A 19,215-nucleotide genomic window follows, 5' to 3' on the forward strand; every position below is an offset into this window, starting at 1 on the left:
GTAGACAATATTAACACTATAAAAGTTTTACTTAAAGTATGTATATAACTTGTATGAATAAGCATCATAAATGATGAAGAGAAAATCTTACCTTGAAAGCATATTACAACAAAAATGGATTGGTTAATAACATAAAGTCCATTTGACAAGTGAAACATATGTGTACATTATAAACTTGGTTCATTTATTTTTTTTTGTCTGTTTTGTTTTTCAGAAGTTTTCCAAGTGGAATTTATAGCCATTCTTTTAAGAGAAGGACTTGCCCATTCCATTTCTTCTATTTTCTTCAGCAGTTTATGAGCTTTAATAAATGCCAGTGCAGAATCTAAGTCTTCAAATATCTTTGGTCCTTCAGGAAGGAAAATCCTCAATCTTGCAGGGAACAAAAGGTGAGTCTTAATCTCTATTGTCTTTAATTCTTTTACTAAAGGTAAAAATGTCTTTCTCTTGGCAATTACCATTGTTGAATAGTCATTGTCAAAATGAATTATAGAATCATTGTATTTCAAAGGAGACTTAGACCAGGCAGTCTTTAAAACTAACTCTTTGTCAGATGAAGAGAAAAACTTTACTATGACTGACCTTGGTTGTTTTTTATCAATGTTGCTGGTAGCTGTTAATGACCGGTGAGCCCTTTCGATTCCAAAGGAGATAGCCTCTGGGAGATCAAGTGTTTTAGGTAGCCAGTTGATAGAACAACAGATCTTGCTTTAGCGTGCATTTTCTGAAGGTTATAAAGTCTGAAACTCAATGTCTGTCATTATTTAGTGACTTAATTCCTAAATGATTTGCCAGAAAACCACAAATTTTATGAGGAACAAACCAAAAATAAGAAGCAAGTATCTATTCATTCTGTGAAAATCTGGACAGTTGAGAGGTATAGTTCAGCTGGGGCTGTCTTTGAGTTTGCCACCCTTCCTCCTCACAAAATCATGGTCAAATGGAGCCGCCCCCTTGCAGCCATTCCAATGAACCATTACTTGGCTATTTCACCCCATTTACCATAAACACTAATGTGCATACTGCTTTACTTATAAGATGATTTGGACTTCATTTGAAAGTTTTATTTTGCATTTTACAGCACAAACATTAAGGCATCTGCTAAAAAAAGCAAGGCAGTGTCACAATGAAAACAGACTTTGCATTAAAACTTCTCTACCCTTGAAACTCACATTCATTGAAACAGCATTGAAACCCACATTCAAAGAAAATACTTTTGGCTAGTGGCAGATAAAATTTAACTTTGGGCTACTTTCAAATGATAAGCCCCTTGCAAGCAAAACATACATGTATTCTGTGATGCACCTTCCTGATTGCATTAAATTATATTTCTTTTATAATACAGTACAGTTGCTAGATGATGTTTTAAATTTATTGTTTTGAACATTTTTTTCCAGTAAAAATGAAACTAAATCTATGCACCAGTAATGACAAAACTGCCCAGTTGAGAACATTTCAATCATAAAAGTCTACTCAGACTTCTACAGTCCACCAGTATCAGTAAATGTGCACAATCTCTGCAGAAGTAAAAGTCATCTAAATAATTTCACATTACAAAAATCTGTAACTAATAAAGAGGCTGCTGCCTGCAAACAGCTTTATATTTCATTGTTTCATCTACAAATAAAGGGCCTGTTGTCCTTGAAGAATAAATTGCCAATATTACATAAAAATGATAAGCTAATAATATTGCAATAGGGAATGGATGGCAAATAATGGATGGGTTCATAGTTACTAGGTATCTTCGCCAAAGAGGACATTCTGAAGATGGCAGCATCCACCCCGTTTACAACACAGTATAATATCAGCAATGTATCTATATACTGTGAGAGTAGAACCCAAAGCCTTCTGCATCAAAAGCAAGTACACTTCCTGTTGTGCTATTAATAATGCAAGCCATCACAGCATAAGCAGCACTAAACTTCTCTTCCCCTGCAGCTCTCAGCTCATTGTAAAATCTACTCGACACTCAGCTGTATCTCTCAACTTTGTTGCACAAGAACTCTGGAAAAAGCCAAAATGTATTGGGGAGGGACAAAAGCCCAGAAACCAGGAACAGATTTTAAACATTGCTTTTATAATCTTGGAAAGTTGCTAGAATAAAATGCTGTGTTACCACCATGCATTTCATTGCCAAGTCTTGAACCCAGGACCCTGTACAAAACAGTCAGAGCAACATACCACTATGCCAAATCAGCTGTTTGGTGAAAGTGAGGAAGACTGAAACTTAAATGGCTACCATTTAGTGAATTCAGTTCTCACCATAGCTGTCAACATCTTAGCACAAAACACCTGGACAAAGACAGTAATGGGTGAATACATCCCTCAAACATATTCAGTGAAATCAGTTCTCACCATAGCTCTCAACCTTAGCACATAAAACCTGGACAAAGCCAATAATGGGGAAATACAGTCCCAAAAATAGGGACAGATTTCAAATATTCATCTTATAAACTTAGAAAATTGTTGAATAAAAGGTTTTGTGTTACTATATACTTTCTGAAGAATATGAAGTCTGAAATTCAAATGCCTGTCAATTTTATTTATTTAACATTTGTTAACCAGAAAAGTCTGACTCAGAACAAAAGCCAATTTTCAGCATAGGCCCAGGGAGAAATACTGCAGACACATGTCAGGACACCAGAGCAAACCCACGCAAACACAGGGAGGATGTGCAGACTCCACACAGAAGGCACCCCAGCCAAGACTCAAACCAGAGAACCTCTAGTTGTAAGGCAACAATGCTACCACTGCACCATCAACTATTTAAAGAATTAAAAACTCAGAAACCACAGATTTTATGAGGAACAGAAAACAAAATATGAGACAAGCATTTGCAAAAGTCTCACAAATGGTGGTGGGTAGGGAATTCAGGCTCTTGTTACCTGCACCTAAGGTACAGGGTTCAAGCCTGAGGTATTCTCTAACCACCACCAGCATGTATCCACACATACACTGTTTCTTCATCCTGAGTCTCCAGTATCTGCTTTCTCCTGCAATCATAAACCCACAGCTTCAGTAATGATAGAATCAATCCACACCTTCTTCATCCTGTCTCCCGTACCTGCAGTAATGATAGAATCTATCCACATAGCTTTCTCCTGCAATCATAATTATCCTATGTTCATGCCAGAATGCACACTTATGGTTTCTTGGCTCTTTCCTGGGAATGCTCCAAGACTGCTGACTCTGCAGTCCCATCCCCTTCCAGTCTATGCTGTTAGCACCACATCGACTTCTGGGGAATCAGCAGTCGGCTTTTTTCCTTCCTGAATCCAGACTGGTAAGGCAGCAGTCCCGATTCACTTTGTATGGAGGATTTGTAGGACTTATAGGACTATACCATTGTGGTTCACAGCTGGGGGGGCTGCAGTCCTGCAGTCCAATATCATGAGCTGCCACCAACCTGCCCTTACCTTAGAGTACCCACGCAACTCTCTGCAGATTCACTCCAGATATTCTATCATCTCCTTTTTCTATTATATCACTCCAGGAAACATCAGTGTCCTGTACATCCACTACTTTTTTCATTACTGCATCATCAAGCTAACATGAGTGCAATTTAGCTATCACCATCACACTGTTCATACGCTCAGTAGCCAACATCTCAGAAGTGTCTACATCCTTAGCCGTATGGAAATTGGAATCACTGCACCATTCCAACTCTCCAGCATGCATTAACTCTTTTCTCCATCACCTTGTCCGTCATTATTACTCCTGTTTTTGCTAGTGGGAACCTTCTATCACACTCCTACAATAAGGAGGGGAATTTTCCTCGTGACTTGGCCATATTTCCCTTTGTCAGTCTAAATACCACCTCATGGAACACCTCTGGAAATAGGACACAAACCTAGAGGGACTAAGCTGGTCAACAAAAGATGAATAAAACAAATCAATAACTACATCCTACCAGAAAATAAGCAGAAAAAAAAAACATAACCATGTAACATACATATCAATCTAAAAATAAAATTAATTAATACACTGATGTCAGCAAAACTGGAAATATGTGGTTAAAACAGACAGCATGTTTACAGTTCAAGGAAACCAGGAAAAGAAAAAGAAAAATGGAGTATCGGGTTTAGCCTCTTGACCTGCTGCCTGTATAGTATTATGCAAAGCCACTCCTGCTTAGATATGCTAAAGATGGAAATCAGGCTCTTCATTGCCACCTCCAACTTCAAGAGACCAGCAGGTGCTACCAGTGTTGATATAAAGATGATTTTCATCTAAAAACACTTACTTCTTTTTATTGTAACAATATTTGGTTATAGCAATGCAGTCATCTGAAAGACACCTAAACATACATAGTGGCCATGCATGTCTGACAAAAATATAACAATTTATTCCACAGTCTTGGAATTAGTTGCTTGAAAAATCTGTTTCTAGTAAGAATTTAAGCAAGGAGCACAACATATAATGGACCACAATGGTCTTCTATTTCTAGAAGGAGTTGAGAGTTCAACCCGTAGAACAGCTTTCCACAATTATGCCTGAAGAGCTGAAAAAGCCAAGCACCTATAACTTATGAACTGTACTTATCTTCTCCACTACTTATAAACATTATCATATGATTATTTCTGTCTTAAAACTATGCAATAATGATTAATTATCTTCTCTGCTCAACAACTGCTCTAATTATATTACCCATTCAGCTATAGACAAGTGCTCCAGTAAAGCCTGGGTTGTGGCTCAAAAAGGATCAATTGACCGATCCACCTAGATGGTTATTGTATTACAATAAATAATTGTACCCTTAAAAGACAATATTTGTATGCTAAATAGATGCAGTTTAACCTATCAGTCACTTTGGAAGGTCTCTTATATTTAGAATATATTTTTAAGACCTTCTCTGAATTGCATTGAGAGAATTCATTTCCATGATAGTGTATACATCTTACGATCATCTTAAAATTGACAGAGTAATAATTTCTCTTGATACTAAGACCTTAAAAGGAAGTCTTGTTTGCCTCATTACATTTGCCTTTATACTAAGGGATGTTGTTTAAGTGAAAATAAGATATTCATTGTGATTTCCAGGGCCTTCATCCTTAAAAAAGAAAGAGGATCACCGTTCAAGGTGGATTTGGGGGTTCAAAGATAAATTACAAAAGGTCATTATGTAACTCTTTATTGCAAATGAATGTCAGCTCTAAATTCTTGGCCAAAGAGTGGTGAGCTGATAAGTAGGTATTCAGGGGTTTGTATCATTTGATGCGTCAATAACTGCCATAGTCTTATGGTTTATTTATTTATTTTATTTTAGGTTCCACAGAGCCTGTTTTCAGTGGAGGCCCAGGAGAAATGCTCCAGATGCATGTCTTTGGAATGTGGCCCACACAGAAGGCACCCCAGCTGAGAATCGAACAGGAGAACTTCTTGCTGTGAGGTGACAATGTTAACCACTGCACCACTGCGCCGCCCATAGGTTATCCTCATATTTTAAAATCCAGCAGTTCTGAGTTTGAGGAAGTATGGAAAACACAAAATTTAAAATGCATAACCTAACACAGATATATGAGGAACTCCAAGAGGAATACTTCCCCAGGAAAACATTCACCCAGTATCATGACCCATGGTAATCTCCAAAGTAGCCACTTATTAACTGAACAAACAGCATATGGATTGATGTTATGTCATGTAACAAAGGGCTGTTCATAGGTTAGTACTAGGCTAACTGCCCATGCAAGCCATTTTAAGCCTAGCCAATTATCCCCTGTGAGATTCAAACCCTGTACCTTGTGTTTGTAAGGCAAACACCTTAACCATTAGGCCACCCTCCCAACTTTTAAGATCACTTTATGCAGAACTGTGTAAGCTTTCAACACACCTAAAATATATAATTGCAGTTAGACCTAAATCACAAGCCACTCCAGCTATCCAAAAAGATCTATTACACAAGTCTTGTAGAACATACAGTAATAAGTCTGTGTTAAATAATTTCTGTAGACAAACTATATTTGAAGCTTTGTTTGAGATAGCTGAGTAAATAATACTCAAGATATTTTCCTAGAATTGAAGTTAAGCTGATAGCAGTAACTCAGTCCCTATTTCTACACTTTTATAAATAACTTTCAACCTCATTCTACAAATTGCTTGCTGAGCAAAACTCTAGCCACTAGTACAAGGCATCAGAGACTTTGGAGGGTCAGAATCTGTCTTTAGAATCTCACAAAAAGTGGACCTGTTAACTGCTTACCTCAGGACTGTACAACCTCCTTATGGGGTGCTACATGGATCTATTCTGGCTAATTAAAGTCTAACATTTTCTTCCAGTATATCATCAAAAGGATGAAAAACTAAATGATTTATCTTTACTGATAATTCAGTGCTGAGAAGGTTGGGAACATGCCCAAAGCATGACAATTTATACCAGTGAGACATGGACATTGTTTTTAACAGTAGAAGTACCCAAAGGATGACTGTGAATGTCCTGATCTGTAGTATTCATTTAACCAGGCCACAGCATTCCCAATCAGCAGTTCTTTCTTCAACTGTCATCTTCTAGCTTTACGGCCTGTGGAGAAAATCCTTGGAATCTATATCTTTTCAGACTTTAACCACTTGGCATTCAGTTTCTTGTAACTGCTAATGTAGCTAGCAGAATTCTAGGTTACATTGCCATGATATTTATTTATCTAACATCTGTTGACCAGGAAAGTCTGGCTAGGACAGGCCTATTTTCATTGGAGGCCTTTGGAGAAATGCTCCAGATGCATGTCTTTGGAATGTAGGAGGAAGCTGGATTACCCAGAGGAAACCCACACAAACACAGGAAGGACACAGAGAATCTGCACAGAAGGCATCCCAGCCAAGACCTGAAGCAGAGAAGCTCTTGCTGTGAGTTGAAGTTAATCATTGCACCACTGCACCACCCATGCTCTCCATAATCATTTAGTTGTGGAACTCAAGTCATAAGGGAAGGTTGGACAAGAGGTCACTTGAATTTTGGAGTTAGTTTTGCAGATAATGCCAATATCATGCTGGTTAAACTGTTCTTTAAAGTCTGTAAGCCTGCTGGAGAAGGAGTTAACTTGGGGAGATGGTTGTTCGAAGAATTAATGGGACTTGTTTAGACTACACACTTGTACATTTCAGCATTTAAGCCTAGTGCTCCTCATCGGGTTGTCCCCTCCCTGCTGGCCTATCTCTCTTGGTTTCCCAGAAGCTACAAAGTAGACCATCTGTGTTGGCACCCAGGAAGCACCCCTACTTCCACTTGAGTGACGGTTTATTGATTATTTAAACTCATCTTTACTGGCTGTACGTCCATTGTTTGCCTAATTACCTTATTTTTATGTTTTGTCCTCCTGTAGACAGCACACACGTGGCACCAGCTAAGGTTGTCTTGTCCCTTGCCTATCTGCAGTTTAACAGTTCCCCATTCATCTATTATTGCTTCTGCCTCCTGCCCCTGGTTGACCTGAAGTCCCCCTCGTCTGCTAGCTTTACTATAGCTGCGACGTCCTGCTTGCCTAGCCTTATCTGTTCTCTCACTGTCTCTACACTACTTCCCTGGCTGTTGCACTCCTTTCTCTCTTTTTCCTACCTTTTGATTCACCAAATGACTGTATCTTGAATATTCCTGCTTACTTACTTTCAATTACCCCTCTCAGGGTCCCTGCTAAGCTGATTGATTCACTCTCTTCTCTAACTGTTTCTGCCCCGCTTCGCTCCCCTCCCTACCCCCTTATCCCCCCCACCCCACGTGCCCTTAGCCTTATACCTCACACACCACACCCCCTCTACATCTACCCCTATCCAGACCTCCTACCGTACTAGCACCTCCCTCCCAACTACACCTTCCTCTATTACCCCTCCTATCTTCCCTCCCCACCCAAAAATAAATACTTACTTTAACTTATCCATCTAACCTGTCCTACTTATTCTACAATCTGAGTCTAATTCCTTTGCTTTTTCCTTTCTTTCTCACCTCAACATGTCCATCAAAGCTTACAAAACTTCATCTAAGACCTCTGTAACAGAAACTACTCTGTTAAAGCTAACACTTCTACTGAGTACTTCTCTTGCTCTCACACTACCCTACTTCCTGACCTGTTATGAATCACACCTTACCTTAATTACCACCTTAACTACTCTCCCAAACATACAGCCTTTGATTTCGAAAGCCTAAACTTTACTCATTTAAATATTACATCTACCCCTACCTACCTTCTAGCCAAATATCATGGGCTGTCTCATATTAAAATTCAGAATCTCTTGCTTAGGAAACTAAAATACTTACTGAACTTCTCTAACAAAGCTTACCTCGAATATAACCACTCCATCTTGGTAGATGGGGACATTCACCCAAACCCAGGGCCCTTAGCCTCTACATCAGATGCTATACCTGTTACACTAAACTCTTCACTACTAATACCAACCTCCAATGCAAATACTCTACTCATAGGGCACCTTAATATACGAAGTGTCAATAACAAAATCACCCATCTCCACTCCCTTCTTGAACACCACTCCTTTGATATTCTCTGTTTAACTGAAACCTGGTTAAAACCCTTTACTACAGATAATGAAATTATTCCTCCAGGTTACAACATCTTGAGAAAAACTAAAAAGGAGGAGGAGTGGCAATATTATTCAAAACTGAACTAAAGGTAACATTAGTACCCTATGATAACCTGGACATTACCAAGACTGAACTTCTCATCTCAAAGCTTCAACTAAACCCGAAAAAATCTATCTATATTATCTGTATTTATCTACCTCCTGGAAATAACTCTACTACCATAGAAAATATCCTCAGTTGGGCCACCTCCACCTACCCACAAGAAACCATAATACTTGGAGACCTTAACCTTGACTGGTCCTCACTAAACACTAACAACCCAGCTTCTCATATTAACCTCCATGGCTTTACACAGACAATAGACACCTCTACTAGGATAAACAAACCTAACAACAAAGAAAGTATTCTTGATTGGATTCTCGTTAACAAACCTCTAATAAAATATCAATCTGGAACATTACCTGATGACTTTAGTGATCACAAACTAACCTATATTATAAGACAAAAAAATGCCTCTAACAATTCTCCTATCTATAGGATCCTACGCGATCTTAAACGATTCAACCCTACCCAATTTAAAAGTGAACTAAATGCCTGTAACTGGAACCCACTAAAGACACTTCCTCTTGAAGAAGCTGTCCTATACTTCAATACCACATTCCTAACAATTCTAGATAATCATGCACCAAAACGCTCCATCCGAATTAAATCTAAACCTGCCCCTTGGCTATCTAAAGATACAAGACAAAAAATGTCACTTAGAAACAAATCTTGGACAAAATGGCGAACTAGCAAATCTCCAATAGACCATCAGACTTTTAGGCACCTAAGAAACATTACCAAAAAAGCTATCTTCTCTGATAAAAGGAGTTATTATAGTAATCTCCAGCAAGCAAATCAAAATAACCCTCAAAAATTCTGGTCAACCCTAAATAAACTTCTTCACCCTGGACAGACTACCACTCCATCCCCTTCCGGGTCTGAAAAGTATTCCGCCCTTGATACAGCCAATACTTTCAACTCATTCTTTATTGACACTATTAATTCCTTGGCCTCTCATCTCTCTAGTGACAACACTAACATCCCTGACCTTGCATCCTTCAAGCTACCAACCTTTAGGCTACAACCCATCTCCACTTCCTTTATTCTGAAATGTATCCACAAACTCAAACCATGCTCCCCCTCAGCAGACCAACTTCCATCTGAATTCCTTCAAAAAGCAGCCTCTGAAATAGCCTATCCTATATCCATTCTCATTAATAGAACTGTAAATGAAGAAACCATACCTGATATCTGGAAAATCTCTCACATCATACCCTTACATAAAGGAGGGAACTCCTATGATTATTCTAATTATAGACCCATAGCTCTCTTTATCCCCACTTGCAAAGATCATGGAAAAATGTGTTCACCATCATTTAATGAACCACTTAATAAAAAACAACATTCTTACTAACTGTCAACATGGCTTTAGGCCTTTTCATAGCACAACCACCGCTCTCCTCTCCTTCACAGACTTTATTAACAAGAATCGTAATAATAACATCCTGTCTTCAGCTCTCTTTATTGACCTGTCCAAAGCCTTTGACATGGTCAACCACTCTCTCCTCTTAAAAATTATTGAATCTCTTTCCTTAGAAGCTAAGGCTGTCCACTGGTTTAGTTCCTATCTCACTAACAGGAAACAGGCCGTCCTCTGGGATAAGGAACTCTCATCTCTTCTCCCAATCTCACTTGGGGTCCCCCAAGGCTCTATTCTTGGACCTCTTCTTTTCTCCCTCTTTATAAACGACCTACAAGTAGCTATTCCCCAGGCTACATGTATACAATATGCTGATGACTCCACACTGATTTGCTCTGCTAAATCCATTTCCGAACTTCAAACTAATACTCAACCTGTATTCTCCAAAGTCGAAACTTGGTTCTTAAAACGTTGCCTACTCCTAAACGCAAAAAAAACCAAACTCTTACTCTTTAAGCCTACTACCAGATCCCCAACATTAGATTTCACTATCTTATCTAACAATGGAACCATTATATCACCTGACCCTACTACCAAACTGCTAGGTGTCACAATTGACAACAATCTTACCTTTGACTGTCATATCAACAATACCATTAAATGTGTAAACAGGAAACTTGGCTCTCTCTATAGAATTAAGACTTTCTTAACCTCCCCAGCCAAAACTTCTCTTGCCCACTCCCATCTCATTTCCACTCTTCTCTATGCTTCTCCCATCTATACTAACCTCAAGAAAAACAATCTTTCCAAACTGTCTACCACCTACAATAATATAGCTAGATTTGTTACTGGTAAGCCTTTCAGAACTCACCACTGTCTGAATCTGCAGCAACTGAACTGGCTTGAACTGACAAACGTGTTACTTCTTTCCCAACTTACATTTGTCCAAAGAGCTTTCTACCAATCTCATAACACACCTGTACTTTCTAACCTCTTAACCCCATATTCTAATCTGAACTCACTCCGCTCATCAAGCAAACTGCTAGTTACCCTAACCAAATCTAATAACCTAGCTGGTGACTCCCTCTTCTCAAATTCCATGGGTAAACACTGGAATCAACTTCCTACCGAACTTACTTCCATTGCATCTACTACTCTGTTTAAACAAAAACTCAGAACATACCTTAAAAGCCACTGGATGTGTCCCTGCTCTAATCCTGATTAAATGTTGGTTCCCTACTTAACCCTCTTTTCTCTCCCTATTCTGATGTGCCTCCTCCTATCTCCCCTAAGCTTCCTTTTCTACCTACATATTTCTCCTCCTTATTGGCTATGACTCTTTTCCAGAAAACAGGTACCTCTTATAACTCTACTCTCTCTCTCTATTGTTGTTTCTCTTTCCTTGGTCTTACACTTTCTCTACTTGCTGTTAAAATAAGCAATAATGTTTAATATGATGTTATTTAGATTTGTCTAGAAAGTTAAACTCCTTTTCTTTTTTGGTGACAATGAACATTTCTCTTTTCTTGGTCTTACATTTTTTTCTTGTTTTAAACTATGAAATAATATTTATTATGATGTCATTTAGATTGTCTAGAAATTTTTAAGTCCTATTTTTTTTTGGGTAACAATATTAATTGTCTAAGTCCTACCAGTCTGTAATCTGTTATTTGTGCTCATGATATATCTCTTATATCTATATGTGGAGCTTTTCTCACCGGGCCTCTGCTGAAAATGGAAATATATCCAGTTAGACTAGCCCGGTTAACAAATGTAAAATAAATAAAATAAAGAGTGTCATTTGACTGGATCCATTGATGTCAGATCCTGTAATATAAAAAGGATTTAATAACAGAACACATTTATCAGTGTTGTACTGTCTACATTATTTCTACTTCAGTATTTTTAGTTAATATGTGGTTAAGCATGTTTGTGCTTTCTCTGCAGGAGGATATTAAGTTTACTTGAATCTTACTAATTTTAACTGTAGTAGCACTTTCAACTGTTTTATTCATAGCAGCAGAGTTGGTGTGGAAAACACATTTCATGTTAAAGGGATTTTGTAATTTTTCCATGATTCTGCAACTAGGGAGTTATATATTTATTTAAGGGGGTGGGATGCACAGGTTGTTTTTCTAAATTTTGCATACATACATACATACATACATACATACATATATATGTGTATGTATACCATACTGGTATACTTGTTTCAGTTTTACTGGACATGCTATGTTTGTCCTCAGTTTTATAACTTCAATCCAATAATTAGAGCAGTACATAGAATTGAGGGAATGGCAATCTCAGAAGGCTGTCTTTCCTCTTAGTTGGAGCATTTCTTTATGATCATTGCTGTGTTAAAACTTACATAACAGAAAAGTCAGGCTCATGTATATAATGGGATCTACCTGACAAGATCGAAAGCTCACAACACTGACAACCACATGGCTGACACCACATCACCAGCAACCAAAATCTCGACATCGGAAGAAAACCATGAAAAAGGAACATAAAATTCCCTTTCAACTGCTAGCAGGGGGGCTACGCAAATGTACTAGTTTTCTTTTTTAACAGGCTTGGAAATGTACTTATGACAGCTTTTCTAAGTGTATGCATTAAGACCTTTTAATGAAAAATGGTTTAAACATTTGTGTTGAATGAGCCTTTGCGTTACTATTTTCAGTGTCCAGACTCGCACTACAGTGCAGGAATGGAAATCTTTCCATTACGCACTATAGTGAGATGCCGCTTCCGCATTGTCGGCATTCCGAATGTCGATCATATGGTGTCGGCCATATGGTTGTCGGCATTCTGGAGTGTTGGCAATGTCAGGTAGACCCATATAATGACACTTTATTATGGGGTAAAACTAACCACTAGTACATGTGAAATAAAAAGAGATTATATGCAGGGTAACTATCTAAAAACAAATGTAATATTTCAAGGAAGAAATGCAATATAGGCTGTTGATAGTGAAGTCTAAAAGGCAAAATCCTGAGTATTTTGAGCAATTGCCCCATATGAGTAATAAAGATTACATTATATAATGTACTGCAGTCTGCCTTATGTGAAGTCGGCAAAGATTGCTAATATGATGGAAATACAATTGATAGGTTGGAAAATGCTGCTTTTCTTCATAACCATAGCTTGAATGGGATCATACCAGCTGTAGGCGTCTGTGCGGCTGAATTTTTTGAAAACTTCTTTCTAACAGCATGTTTCCCCACTTTAAAATAAAAGCAAGTATATAAATTTTATTATACTGTGATGGCAGCATTAAACAATTGTTTTAAGTAGGCAGCACAATATTTATGTTCCATATATTATAATTCAGAAAGGCCCATTATAACTTTTAGATGATGCTTTGTTATTCACAATTGTTATTTATGTGCCAGCAGTTATCTTAGTGGGGTTCTCTTATATTATAAAATGCATCAAGGTTGTAGATCTAAATGGCTCTTAATGCAGCAGTTTTAAATAGCTCAGCTGTTTTCCTTATGATTCATGTTGCAGACAGCATCCTGAATATTAAAGTCGTCATGCATTGTATTCTATGGGCATACTGCTTTCTGGACACTGAAAATAGTAATGCAAAGGCTTATTCATCACAAATGTTTAAACCATTTTTCATTAAAAGGTCTTAATGCATACACTTAGAAAAGCTGTCATAAGTACATTTCCAAGCCTGTTAAAAAAGAAAAATCATACATTTGTACTAAATACAGTGCTTTTATACAAACTTGTGTGATAAACATGACAAGAGACACTCAAAAGCCAATAAAAAGGAAAAATATTAAGAAGACAAAATCTGAAAAAAAAATCTTTGGATGTGAAATAGAATCTCAGAGCAAGATATTTTTTCTGATATCACAACAAGCTGTAATTAATGACTTTTGAAAATTGTTGGTGGATATTTCATTTCATGTCAGTCATTATCTCTTAACACATGCAGAAATGTAGGCAACGGTATAGGTGTCCACAGAACAAAAAACACCATTGTCCTGCAAACAGCTTTCTTTATTTGAACTTTGTTTTAGCCTTTTCATCTTAAAATCTTTGAAGCAGTCTTGTTTTTGAGAAGAAAGAGCTAAAACAAAGTTCTAATAAAGTGAGTTACTTGGTGAGGACACAGTGTGGTTTTTGTTTGGCGAATTTTTGTTTTCTTTCTCTTAGCGCTGTAGACCTACTTCTCCTTTTTCTTGGTTAAAGTGTCAGAGAGAGAGAGAGAGAGAGAGAGAGACAAGCAGAGACAAAAAAACCCACAAAACACACACACACACACACACACACACACACACACATGGACAGCTGCAGATATATTGATATTATATGTACCTGAAATGTCTTGTATACAGCTGATTTACTTTAAATGGCGGTCTGATTACAACCAAAAGTATACTATGCGGTTGAGGTGTATGCTACTGTTTGTTTCTATTTAGTTCTCTCATGCTGTGTGTGTGTGTCATCTATGGCTGCTGTAATTGAGCAGTAGGTTAGCTGATTTATTAGAGCTGCATTGCAAAAAAACTTAAGAGAAATGGAAACATTCAGGATTATTTAAATGTAAGCTTCGTGCAGTAAACTGTAAATTAAAACATCTGGGTAATCTGTAAAATAAGAATCTAGGGAAAGACAACAAGAGGAAGGGTGGTAGTGAAAACAGTAACATTAAAATAGACATTTTTATGCATTATAATGCATGAACTAAAGGTGGGAAGTTAGGATAAGAAGGCAATAAGAAAGAATAGCAAGGATACATTGTTGGATAGCCAGAGCCAATCAGAGACACCCCCCAATGCATTTATGCGATACAGGACTGTGATCAGGTGATCCACAGTACAAACAGTCCGTGTTCATAACTGCAGAGTGCTCATACTTAGCATTCAATGGTTCTGCACAGAACGGGGAACTGAGTTGCACATCATCACTCTATTATGGTGCATTGAGCACATGCAGGTATATATGGTACCATGGGGAGAGGCATTGTCTCAAGCAGATGACCACAAGTGGAAGTTTCTCCTGGATGTCACAGGACATGCATTTCAGTGTTTGCCCTCAGTGATATGTTCCCACCAATCAGGCAAAGTTGATGAATGCTATAGAATACAAGGCTCAACAAATGGATGAGAAACGACAGCTGCAATCCTGTGGTCCCGGACCACCAGCCTTAAGAAATATATGTCCTGGCCAAGATGACACAGCAGACCAATGCTGTAAGTGTGCAATAGTTTGATAAACCATGCTCTCATAAAATCATCCAAGGCAAATTTTGAGAGAAAAGTCGCTAAGGACTCAAAAGACAATCATAAGGCCTTTTTTAGCTATGTTAGAAACCTGGGAGGAAACTCCCAGATATACTCAGAATTAGTTCAAAATGATGTAAAAATCACTGAACCAACAGACATTGCCAACATACTGGCTGACAGGTTCAGTGCAAATTTCTCCCCCCCAAAAGGAGAGATATCTATACCAGAGGATTGTAGCCCCCCAAACATCTCAAATGCTCAGGTGAAAACTGCTCTCTCCAAGGCGAAAAACACAGCATCCATGGGACCAGATGGTGTCCCCGGTTGTGTGCTCCACGAACTCAATGAGGAATTAAACCCGCAGTTATGGCAGCTGTTTAATCTTAGCCTCACCTCAGGATACGTACCCAAGGAGTGGCGTATGGCAACTGTGGTCCCACTTCACAAAGGCGGTGCCTCCACCGACCCTGGAAATTACCGCCCCATCAGCTTGACAAGCCTGGTCTGCAAAGCTATGGAGAGGATCATAATGGAACTCATAAATAAAGACATAGGGGACTTGCAGACATTGGATCCAACCCAGTTTGGCTTTGTAAAGGGCAGATCATGCCTTTTAAACTTGGTCGACTTTTTCGAAACAGTCACCAAGGCCATTGATGAGGGCAAGGCAGTCCACACAGCCTACCTTGACCTTGCAAAGGCTTTTGACACAATACCCCACTCGGGAATCATTGAAAAACTCACCAGCTTAAATGTAAACCCATACATCACTAGATGGGTTGCAAACTGGCTAAGTGACAGAACCCACAGGGTCAGAGTTGCTGGCACCATGTCAGACTCCAAGCCTGTCACAAGTGGTGTCCCACAGGGCTCAGTCCTGGGCCCCCTCTTGTTCGGCATCTACTTCTCAGAAGTACAGGCAAACACAGGAGGATTATGGCTGACAAAGTTTGCAGATGACTGCAAACTGGGCGTCATAGTTGAAAACACATCAGACACAGATATCCTTCAGAAGGGTCTCATAGAAATGGATAACTGGTGCCAGAGCCATGGCCTAAAGTTAAAAGCCAAAAAATGCATAGTCATACCCTTCGGGAAAAACAAGGTTACCCCTAGCTACCATATAGGTGGCAATCCACTAAGCACAGAAGAGGTTATCAGGGATCTGGGGACCCAGGTTGACAGTAACCTTTCGTTTGACACTCACGTTGCCAAAGTAGTTAGGAAGACCTTCTACATTGCCCACCTAATCATGAAGGGATTCACATCTAGATCAAGGGAGGTCATCGTTCCCCTATACTCATCACTCATCAGACCAATGATTGAGTACAATGCCCCATTCGGAATGTATCTGACCCGACACCTGCAGCTATTGGAAAGGCCCCAAAAGTTCCTCACCTAAAGGATAAAGGGTCTCAAAAATATGTCTTATGCTGCCCAACTGAAGGAACTCCAGCTCTATTCAGTCACTTACCGTCTGCTCAGAGGTGACCTGTGCCTGACATACAAGGCCATGTCCAACCCGGAATTAATGAACATGCTCCACCTCAAAAAATCTAAATCCATCAGAACTACAAGAGCAAGAGACTTAAACCTTGACACGGTCATAAATAGGATGTGCTGGAGGGACAGATTCATCACCCAGAGACTCCCTATGCTGTGGAACAAAATCCCGGTACATGCGAGGCAGAGCACCTCGCTGGCTTTGTTCAAGAGAAATCTTGACCAATGGATGGGAGATCGCAGGTTTACCCCAGGGATCACCTCAGTGTCACTGCTGGACAGAGGCACAGCAAAATAATGGGCATAGTATCCTTCAAACTTAAGGGGTGGTGAAAGCCACAAAACTTTGGGCTAGGCTTATAAATGCCCTAGGGCAGATAGCCTAGTATGAACCTATGAACCTATGTCTTCAACACAGCAAGGTTCAGTGTGGACCCTGGAAGTGATTCTAGCAACATCAAAGCATGAGCAGCCTGGACAGACAGACAGGCATGGAAGAGGAAATGGTACCGCAATGCATGCAGGTTTTGTCAGAAATGCATTCTTATAGTATTGAACATAGCACTACTGAGCATTAGATGAGTGATTCCACACATTCCCTTCATTAATCACTGCTGCATATGGGCACTCATGTGCATCTCATACCGATAGTACGCTCCATTTGCAGTGCTAGCATGCTGCAAAACTGTAGCTCCTACCTGTTTCCATAGCTTGCTGCACAATGTAAGACATTTATCAGTGCAATGTTTGGGTGCTGTACCCAAGCAGAAGTAGATGACATATTCTAGCTGCACTGTGTGACATTTATGCTCTCTCTTTATGGATTGGGCATGCATGTTGCATAATAAGCCATGTCTTTCTTGGATTCATCTCTTCACAAAGGCATTTTTCCAAATCCAGCTGTGCAGGGATAGTATGGTGATTGCCAGTCCTGTTATCAAAGACTGGCTTGCTATTGTTGGACCATACATGCAGCTTTGTAAGGATATAGAACATCAAGCCTAATGAGCTGCAGTGATTTGCATGTCATGTATAACACAGGTCTTCCATAGTATTCAGTTAGAATATTGATCTCAGTGAAGTTACATAACATCTCCTGAGTTACTGTGTTATCAAGCATCCGGGCATGACAGTACACAATACTATAAAGAGTCATCCAGGGGTGCAGTGGTTAATGTTGTCGCCTCACAGCAAGTGGTTCTCAGGTTTGATTCTTGGCTGGGGTTCCTTTGGTGCGGAGTCTGCATATACTCCCTGCATTTGTGTGAGTTTCGTCTGGATTTTCCAGTTTCTTTCCAAAGACATGCATCTGGAGCATTTCTTTCCACACCTCCTCTAAAAATAGACTCTGTTCTACTCAAACTTTCCCAGACAACAAATCTTAAATAAATAAAATATAAAGCATTAAAACAGATGAAAACATTTAGTAAATATATCTTTATAAGTGAAGTAATACATTTATTGTCAAAAGTTTCTGTGTTTAGATCTAATGAAGTATAATTAACAGTGGAAATATGGCTCAACTCTGACCTCTTAAACTGATATTTGATTTATTTCCCTTTGCAAGTGGATATCCCCTGAAATTTAATATAAGTCCACAATCTTAAGGTCGACAGTTATGTCCATAATCATAAGGGCAATTCCTAACACTGTTTAGAACTATTTGCAGATGGCATCACCTATACTCAGCTGGAAGATATAGCAAATCTGCTGACTGACAAATCCAGCTCAAATTTCACATACCCATCACTCCCAGTTCTTCCTCATGAAATACACTCTATTACTCAACTGCAAATTATTACCAAAGAACAGGTTGCCACTGCACTCTCTAAAGTTAAAAACATGGCTTCCGTGGGGCTTGGCAATGTAACAGGATGCCTCTTAAACAGATAAATCAGGACTTATCAGGCCCATTAAGATCTATTTTTAACTACAGCCTCTGGACTGGCTTTGTCTTGATAGAGTGGAGGATAGCAACAGTCATCCCTCTGCATAAAGGGGGACCATGTACTGACCTGGGAAATTACAGACCCATAAGTTTTCCTGGTTCTATATGTAAGGCCATGAGAAGAATAATCATGGTCCTGATAAATAATGACATAGGAAACCTCCAAATACTGGCCCCAACCCATTCTGGCTTTGTCAAGGGCAGGTCATGCCTACTGAATCTGGTGGATTTCTTTGAAAAAGTTACTAAGACCACAAATGAGGGCAAAACAGCACATACTGCCTACTTCAACTTGGCAAGGCATTTGACACAATTCCCCACTCAGGTATTACAAATAAACTCACAAAACTGGGCATAAACCCCTACTTCACCAGATGGATAGCCAGTTGCCTCATGGACAAAGCACATGTGGTTAAAGTGGGTGAATCCAGATTCAGCAAGAAGCCAGTTGCTAGTGGTGTGCCACGGGGCCCAGAGCTGGATCACTCGTGTTCAGAATATACTTCTCTGAAGTCAGGGCTAATGTGGA

At 39.2% G+C, this 19,215-nt stretch overlaps 1 long non-coding RNA gene across 1 annotated transcript; it reads left to right on the forward strand.

Annotated features, from left to right (window-relative positions):
* Positions 1-299: 299 nt before the first annotated feature.
* Positions 300-18,316, forward strand: LOC122794788. Its single transcript, XR_006363700.1, has 3 exons — positions 300-393; positions 12,015-12,017; positions 18,306-18,316. It is a non-coding gene; the product is annotated as an uncharacterized LOC122794788 (long non-coding RNA).
* Positions 18,317-19,215: the final 899 nt, after the last annotated feature.

The sequence above is a fragment of the Protopterus annectens genome, chromosome 2.part1 (genome assembly GCF_019279795.1).
Source record: "Protopterus annectens isolate FY-2018-M chromosome 2.part1, PAN1.0, whole genome shotgun sequence".
NCBI lineage: Eukaryota > Metazoa > Chordata > Ceratodontiformes > Protopteridae > Protopterus > Protopterus annectens.